Here is an 8610-nt window from a genome sequence, read left to right on the forward strand (position 1 = left end):
TGACATGTTAGATGAAGGGATCGTGGGTAAATTTGTTTTTGGTTGGTTTCTTACACTGTGAGTGGTGGTCGCACGATCAGCAGCCCATGATTCAGGCCTGGGGAACTCGCCCTTTCTCAGGCTCCCCTGTGACAGCCAACCCCCAAAGTGCTGGCTGCAGGATCTGAAAATCTGGCCTAACTATGAAAACTCTCCTGCGGGCCATCTTCCTTCTTCCTAGCTGGAGAGTGGAGGCATCTCGCACAGGCTGGAGAAACGTGTGTCCACAGCGCCCCCTGCAGACACAGGCTGGAGCTGCAAGTTCTGGAAGGGATAAATGGGATTGTAATGAACAAGGGTGGGGTATGGATTAATGAAATAATAATACAATATGGCACATGGTAAGCACTCAATGAGCACACTTCTTACATCTCCCCAGCACAGATTTTTCTCCCATCTCAATGTGGCAGGAAGATTTGTTTATTCACTAGATATGAATTGTGTCCCTATAATGTGCCAGGCCTGGGCTAAGTGCTTTACAGACCTGATTTTATTGAAGGTTTCAACTCTCTGAAGCAGACATTGTTATGAACCCCATTTCACAGATGAGGAAACTGAGGCTGATAGAGGTAAAGAATGTGCCCAAGATCCCTCAGGTAAGAGGACAAAGAAGTAGAATGAGTCTGAAGCATCAAATGTTTTGTGGGACTGAAGCTGGGGAGACAAGATGCAAAGAATTTGAGCATCTGAGGCCTATCATTGCCTTTGGGGTTCAGGGAAGCAGTGATAGCAAAGCCTAGAGACTTAAGGGGGTGGGAGTTCTCTAGGGAACTTCTCTGACCCCTGGCTGGTAGGCATTTGGGGCCACTTCTGACCTCAGAGGTGTCTCACCAACAAGGAAGTCAAAAGCATTGAACTGGACTTCCCTGGTGGCCCAGTGGTTGAGAATCCACCTGCCAATGCAGGGGACACAGGTTTGATCCCTCGTTGGGGAAGATCCCACCTGCCGCGGAGCAACTAAACCCATGTGCCACAACTGCTGAAGCCTGCACACCTAGAGCCTGTGCTCTGCAACAAGAGAAGCCACCGCAATGAGAAGCCTGCGCACTGCAACGAAGAGTAGCCCCCTCTTGCCACAACTAGAGAAAGCCCACAGGCAGCAACGAAGACCCAACGCGACCAAAACATAAATAAATAAAATAATTAATAAATAAATAAAAGCATTTGAACTTTTCAGAACCGGAAATTGGCTCCCTCCAGTATCAGTCAGACTGCATTTCAGTAAGAGGCTGCAATTAAGCCAAGGGTTACAAACTCAAGAGCCAGACTGACAGGGTTCGAGTCCTGGCTCTACTACTTACGGACTGTGTGACTTTAGACAAGTCATTTTATCTCTCTCAGACTGTCCCTTCAACTGTCAAATGAGGTTAATAATACAATCTGCCTCATATGGTTGTTGGAAGAATAATGTTTTATTACATTTGAAGAACTGTAATTAACACACAGTAAGGGCTCAATAAATGTTAGCCATTGTTAGTATTATTACTACAGGGGTTGGTATATTAAAAGAGGGAGGGCTTCCCTGGTGGCGCAGTGGTTGAGAGTCCGCCTGCCAATGCAGGGGACACGGGTTCGTGCCCCGGTCCGGGAAGATCCCACATGCCACGGAGTGGCTGGGCCCGTGAGCCGTGGTCGCTGAGCCTGCGCGTCCGGAGCCTGTGCTCCGCAACAGGAGAGGCCATGACAGTGAGAGGCCCACGTACTGCAAAAAAAAAAAAAGAGGGAAATACACCATTGTGGGGAACTAGAAAGCACATGACCTGCCTAAAAACACATACATACATACATATTAATACATATATGTATAAAACGTTATTCAGCCACAGCTAATTATCAGGCGGGAAAATGGGTCTACTATAATCAGATCTTCCAATTTTCCATAAGAAGCCACAGTGACCTCCTTTCTATGCTCCAAACACAAAACCCAACAAGCAGGTTTTTGCCTCAAAACCTTTGCACTGGCCTGGAACGTTCATTTCCCACTGATACTCACACCACTCACTCCCTGATCTGGTTTAGCTCTGTACTCAAATGTCCACCTTTACATTTCCATTTCTTTTCCGTTTCTATTCCTTTTCCTCACTTTAGTTTTCTCCATTGCACTTATTAAATAACATACTACAGTATATTACTTTTTATTGTTTCTCTCTCTCACTAGCAATGTCATGTCCCATGTAGGCAAGAATTTTTTTTTTTTCACTATTGTATCCTCAGCACCTAGAACAGAGCCTGACACAGGGTAGATACTCAATAAATATTTATGGAATGAATCATGTCAATGCATTTTCTTTAAGAAACATTTTGTGGACTCAATATGTCTTCAGGTTACCAGGTTGAGTGCTGGTTCAAGGAGTCATTTAGTCAGTTTTGCCTCTTTGAGCACCTACTATGTGCAAGGAACAGCTTTAGAAACTGCAGGGGATACAAAGAAATGAAAACACTTCTTGTTCTGGTAAAAGGCAGTTAAGTTGGAGAGAGAAAAGGAGTCAAATAAGTCAGAGTTTGTGACCTGATTCTGTCTCATATAGAGACTGAATTTCCTCATCTGTGCAATAAGAGTGAGAATCATGCTAGTTCTCACCTCACAAGGCTGTTGTGATGAATAACAAAGTGTGCCAGTCAAGGGCTTCCCTGGCGGCACAGTGGTTAAGAATCCGCCTGCTAATGCAGGGGACATGGGTTCGAGCCCTGGTCTGGGAAGATCCCACATGCTGCAGAGCAACTAAGCCCATGCGCCACAACTACTGAGGCTGTGCTCTAGAGCCTGCGTGCCACAACTGCTGAAGCCCGCATGCCTAGAGCCTGTGCTCCACAAGAGAAGCCACTGCAGTGAGAAGCCCATGCACAACTAGAGAAAGCCTGCACGCAGCAACGAAAACCCAACGTAGCCAAAAAGAAAAAAAAAGAATAAAATAAACCTTTTAAAAAGGTGTGCCAGTCAAGTACCTTAGCAGTCCTGCCACAAGGCAAGCGTCTGATTCACTTTTTTTTTTTTAAATATTTATTTATTTTGCCGGATCTTAGTTGCGGCACACTGGATCTTTGTTGCAGCATGCAGGATCTTTAGCTGCGGGATCACAGCATGCCGGCTTCTTCGTTGCAGCGTGCAGACTCTTAGCTGCGGCATGCATGTGGGGTCTAGTTCCCTGACCAGGGATCAAACCCGGGCCCCCTGCATTGGAAGCATGGAGTCTTACCCACTGGACCACCAGGGAAATCCCAGATTCATTCTTTCATTTAATATTTATTGAATGGCCTACCATGTGCCAGGATCTGTGCCGCGTGCCATGGAGGGGCCACAAAGGAGGGACAGCTGCTATCTACACTATCTATCTCTTGTACTATCTACCATGGAGTCATGGTCTAATGTAGGGAGACAGATGACAAATATATATGCTACATAAACATACACATATAATGTATGTATACTGTAATACACATAGGCACTATTTATTAGGCAGTGGAAAATAATACGAAGAAAAACATAAGGGAATAGAAAGTGATGGGGAAGATTGTTTTCGATAGGTTCCCAGAGAAGGTGACATTTAAGTAAACCAAGGGAACCATACAAAGATCTGGCGGGGCTGGGCCTGGTCCTTCATTCCAGGTTGGAGTGCACCTAAAGTGATGGAGGACAGTTAGACCTGTGACTGAAAGAGAAGGGAGGAGATGAGGTCAGAGGTTAATAGAGAGGAAGATGGTCCAGGCCATTGAGTTCAGCTTTTACTGTGTGAGGTGGGGAGACACAAGAGGGTTGAGCAGGACAGTGGTGTGATCTCTGGTTTTCAAGGGCACTCTGGCTGCATATAGAGAATTAGATCTCAGGGAGCAAAGGTGGAAGTACAGACCAGTAATCAAAGCTTGGATGATGGTGGCTTGGATCCGGAAGATGGTAGCAATGGAGGTGGGAAAAGGGGTGAATGTCAGATGTATTTTAAGGGTAAACCGGGAATTCCCTGGGGATCCGTTGGCTTCTGGGGTCCGGGTTCAATCCCTGGTTGGAGAACTAAGATCCCGCATGCTGCATGGCACAGCCAAAAAAAAAAGGTAAACCAACGTGGGGAATGGAGCAAAACGTCAAGCATAACTAAGATTTCTGGCCTGAGCACCTAGACTGACAGTGTTGCGACACCTGGAATAGAAATGGTTGTGGGAGCTGCAGCCTTGGTGGAAGGGGGTCAGTTCAGGTTTGGACATGTTAAGTTGAATGCTCACAGGCATCATGGTGTAAGGTTTCTAGTCACCAAATACCAGGGGAGGATCTGCTCCCAAACTCAGTTGTTGACAGGACTCAGTTCTCTGCACATTATTGGCTGGAAGCCAATCGCAATTCCTCACTAGCTTGTCTCACTAAAGTGAGCAAGCCAAGGAATAAGACAGGAAGGGAACTAGGCAAGAGGATATCAACAAGTCTTTTATAACCTAATATCAGAAGTAATACCCCTCTTGGACTTCCCTGGTGCAGCAGTGGTTAAGACTCCGAGCTTCCACTGCAGGGGCATCAGGCCGTGGTATGCGGCAAAAAAAAAAAAAAGTAATATACCCCTTTAGCGAGTTTTCTATTCACCGGATGCACTAGGTCCGCACACTCAAGGGACTTGGAGTCAACATCAGGAATCAGATTAGAAGGTACAAAGTCAAAAAAACCCACAATGGAATCCTATCTTCCTAAGATTAGTCAGATCAAGTATCTGGGACAGAGTAGGGAAGTTAAAGTGAAACCAGATTAGCCCTATGTCACTAGTCTGTTTGGAACTTTCCATGTTTAAACATTAAAATTTTAAGTTTAATATTAAAAGCTCTCTCTGCCCCTAAAGCTTTTTACCTCAAGTATCATTTGGTTCAAGGTCTCTATCTCCAATGACCAAATACAACAGTATTTTGATTCAAAGGATTTTATTTTCTTTCTCCAGATAGGAAGGCTACAAAGTTAGAAATTTTTATCTAAGTTTAATATAATACTTGATTCTTCAAAACAGCCAGAGGCTTTTCAGCTCTGGACACTCAGGTTACACAGCAACCTTATGAGACTGATTCAACCGGAACCTTCATGCTTTCTCAGTAAACAGGGTCATCTTTTTCCAAGAGACCTTGCATTCCAACTCCACAGTTGAGAAACTCCTTAAAAGAAAAAAGATACATCACGATCAGGACTTCATTCTGATGTAAACTGATATAAACAGCTACTTGTTTGGGATGTGGCAGTATCTAGACTTCAGGAACTAGGTGGGTGTTGAATTAAGTACCAGACCGAGGAGAGACTTCCAACCTCGAGTCTGGCACCTCACTGAAGTCTGTGTTGTTCCTGATAACGTCAAAATGTTCATCATCAATCTACAGCCTTTCTAGGTACAGTAAATAGAGGTAAGGGAGACAAACCCAGGACCACACCAAAAGTTATGTTGATTCTAGAGGGACTTAACACAAATGAAACTCATTCAAAAGATACTTTAGGGACAAATGGGGGCATCTGAAATATAAAGTGGATAAGCAGACATTAGGGATACAAAGTGTTATTTGTTTAAAAAGAAAGGAGGCAGGAGATAGAGACTGCCTGTCTCTGGCTTGCTCACTGTGATGCAGCAAGCCACTGTGTTCCTTACCCATGGGGTAAGGAACTGAGGTTGGCCTCCAGCTTACAGTGTGAAGAATTCAACCGTTCAAAAAAAAATTACAACCAATTTCAATCTCAACTCAAAAGATGGCTTGGAGCTCCTCATCTTGTATTATCTGCCAAGGCAGAATTAAGTTTTCATTTAATTTTTTCCCCTTTCTTAAGGAAAGACCTGGTAGTACCAATAGGTCAACAGTACTGCCAAGGACACGATCTTCCCCTCCTGTTTTGCCCAACTTGGAACTGGGTACTCAGGTTACTCCCAAGTGGGCAAACCCAACACCTCTCTACCCTGAGCACATTTAGTAATCATTTTACTAAGGAGGGGTTAACACCTAGATAACAATTTGCAGAAACCTCACCTGTTACAGGACAGACTGAACCAAGCTGAGATCAGGCTGCAATCAACCTACTTACGCCCTGACGCACAAAGGGCTCTGGTCCTGTAGGAAGTTAACAGATGAAGCCAAGATAAATGACTTGAATGATGGAAGAGGGAAAAACCCCATAGGGCAAGCCCAATTCCCACTAAAAAAAGCCCCACAGAAAGTAGTCTGTTGGTGGTTAAGCAGAAAACAAATAAACACAAGTTATCTTTGTGGCCAATGCATCAGACAAAACTGGCTAATAGTTCAGTTAGATCAACAGGGTCGATCTGATGGGGAAAAAATTAAGTCATCAGCTGCAATGGCCATACGAGTCACAGAAAGTAGAAAGCAATGGGGATAACCTCTTTCAAAGAAAAGCAGTTAATAATGGACGTGACTTACCAATTCTCTCCCAATCCTGGATCCATCATGGTCCATTCAAAGTCTGCTTTCTGCCAACAGTGAACCTGAGATGAAAACAGAAACATGACCGCCAGTCAGCTAGATACCCAAAGGAGTGGGGGACAGAGGAGATGCTCAAGCTGGCATATCAGACAGAAACTGGCTTAGAGAAGTTAGATCAACATGGTCGATCTGTCGGGGAAAAAAGTTCAGTCATCATTTATGCCAGCAGGAAGCTTTTCGCCTCTACAGAAAGAACCCTGGGGACTTCCCTGGTGGTGCAGTAGTTAAGGATCCGTCTGCCATTGCAGGGTACATGGGTTCGAGCCCTGGTTCGGGAAGATCCCACATTCCGCGGAGCAACTAAGCCCTTGTGCCACAACTACTGAAGCCCACACACCTACAGCCTGAGCACCGCAATGAAGAGCAGCCCCCGCTTGCCCCAACTAGAGAAAGCCCATGTGCAGCAACGGAACGCCCAATGAAAGAAGGGAGGGAAGGGAGGGAGGGAAGGAAGGGAGGAAGGGAGGGAGGAAGGGAGGGAGGGAAGGAAGGAAGAAAAAAAGAAAGAACCCTGAACTAGGAATAAGATTTGGTTCGTCTGTTTCTCTACCTTTGACTTCATGCAGTATTTCAGCACTTCTGGGTCCTGTCCTCGGGAATAAGATAGTAGCTAAGACAAATACCTCTGACTTCTGTGCTTACATTTGATAGAGGCCAGCGTGGCTGGCAAGAATTGTGGGGAAATGGCTGGGTTTTACGTAGGTGACTGCAGGGTTTCGACTATGTGTTAGGATGTTACATTTTAATGCAAGATGTCATCACTTAAAACGCGACTTAATACTCTGGGACAGCAAGGTTTAAGGAACACTTCGTCCAAGAAGTCCCACCCTTAAAGTGCATTTCTGGACTCAGTTAAGTTAAGGAGTTGGTAATTAAAGCAAACAGGCCAACAGAAACACATTTGGCTTTCCTTAAAAATGTCATCACACCTAAATGGGAAGGAAATCTGAAAAGAGGGAATATATGTATACATGTAACTGATTCACTTTGCTGTACAGCAGAAACTAACACAACATTGTAAAGCAACTCTATGCCAATAGAAATTTTTTAAAAATGTCATCACATTATCCATCCACTTGGAAGCTTAAGTATAAAAGAAAGCTGTTTATTAAGAAACAAGTGAAGGAATGGCATCTGAAAATGTGCCTTAAAGAGCATTACAAAGACATTTAAAATTTAACACCTATTCACTTTCAAGAGATAATTCACTTATTTCACTTTGTAATAAGATATGTTTTTGTGAATTATAATAAAACCAAGCACCCAGAATACCTCAAAGAAAACATAGTAACTAAAATATGCTAATTGCTGCCCTTAATCATCTTTTCTTTCCCTCCAAGCTGCCTAGCAAACTAAGAGGCTCCTCAGAGCATGCGTTTCTTACAATAGGCCAAAAGACAAATGCTTACTCCAGAGGTCAGGAGATTGAAGGTTGTACATGTCTACACGTGGTTTCCTTGAAGGCCCAGCAGGGACCCCTTCCTCCAAGATCCATTCTGTATGCTGTGATCGCGCAAACCTGCGAACCAACAAAGAAAGGTCATCAAGCGCCATCTTCCCACAGTCGGAAGAGAACATGGCAGCGCCTTTTGAGGCCGGTGTCTCAGAACTAACTGGCAAGTATTCAAAGACATCAGCATTGTCGATCTGATGGGGAAAAAAGTGAAGTCATCATTTACACCAGCCGAAGACTCCTCAGGCCCGAGCACAAGGCGCGGGCTTTTCCAGCTCTAACTGATCTCCCCAAAGGCGCTGAGGCCTATTTAGAGTCAGAGCAGAGGCAACCACGAGGAGAGGGGGCCACCGGTAGGGGCGACCGCACAAAAAAGGGAAAAAGAGGCACAGAGATCTCGAAGCGAGGTTTCCACTCACCACATACAGTAGTAAATCCTGGTTGCCGGGATGGGACGACACGGGAGGAGAAACAGAGGAGCTACGGCGAAGAACGGACAGCACCGAGGACGGAAAAGAACAAGCAGCTCCAAAGCCTCCCTTATATAACCAGAGGGGACTCACGCCTGCGCACTGGACCCGAGGCGCTTCCTCCCCGCCCCCCAAGCCGCGCCACGAGAGGCCCTCTGGGAAATGTAGTCGCCGCGCCGCCCAGGCGGAGGAGGCCTAATG

The 8610-nt window shown here is 45.3% G+C and overlaps 1 long non-coding RNA gene and 3 other non-coding genes across 4 annotated transcripts; all 4 read right to left on the bottom strand.

Annotated features, from left to right (window-relative positions):
- Positions 1-4918: 4918 nt before the first annotated feature.
- On the bottom strand, positions 4919-8552 carry LOC117197796 (uncharacterized). The gene is made up of 5 exons (XR_004478676.2): positions 8359-8552; positions 7896-8005; positions 6424-6488; positions 6016-6096; positions 4919-5160 (listed from the first exon to the last, which is right to left on the bottom strand). It is a non-coding gene; the product is annotated as an uncharacterized LOC117197796 (long non-coding RNA).
- Positions 6255-6345, bottom strand: LOC117197803 (small nucleolar SNORD12/SNORD106). The gene has a single exon (XR_004478684.1). It is a non-coding gene; the product is annotated as a small nucleolar SNORD12/SNORD106 (small nucleolar RNA).
- On the bottom strand, positions 6563-6653 carry LOC117197801 (small nucleolar SNORD12/SNORD106). Its single transcript, XR_004478682.1, has one exon. It is a non-coding gene; the product is annotated as a small nucleolar SNORD12/SNORD106 (small nucleolar RNA).
- Positions 8081-8171, bottom strand: LOC117197802 (small nucleolar SNORD12/SNORD106). The gene has a single exon (XR_004478683.1). It is a non-coding gene; the product is annotated as a small nucleolar SNORD12/SNORD106 (small nucleolar RNA).
- Positions 8553-8610: the final 58 nt, after the last annotated feature.

This window comes from Orcinus orca, chromosome 16 (genome assembly GCF_937001465.1).
Source record: "Orcinus orca chromosome 16, mOrcOrc1.1, whole genome shotgun sequence".
NCBI lineage: Eukaryota > Metazoa > Chordata > Mammalia > Artiodactyla > Delphinidae > Orcinus > Orcinus orca.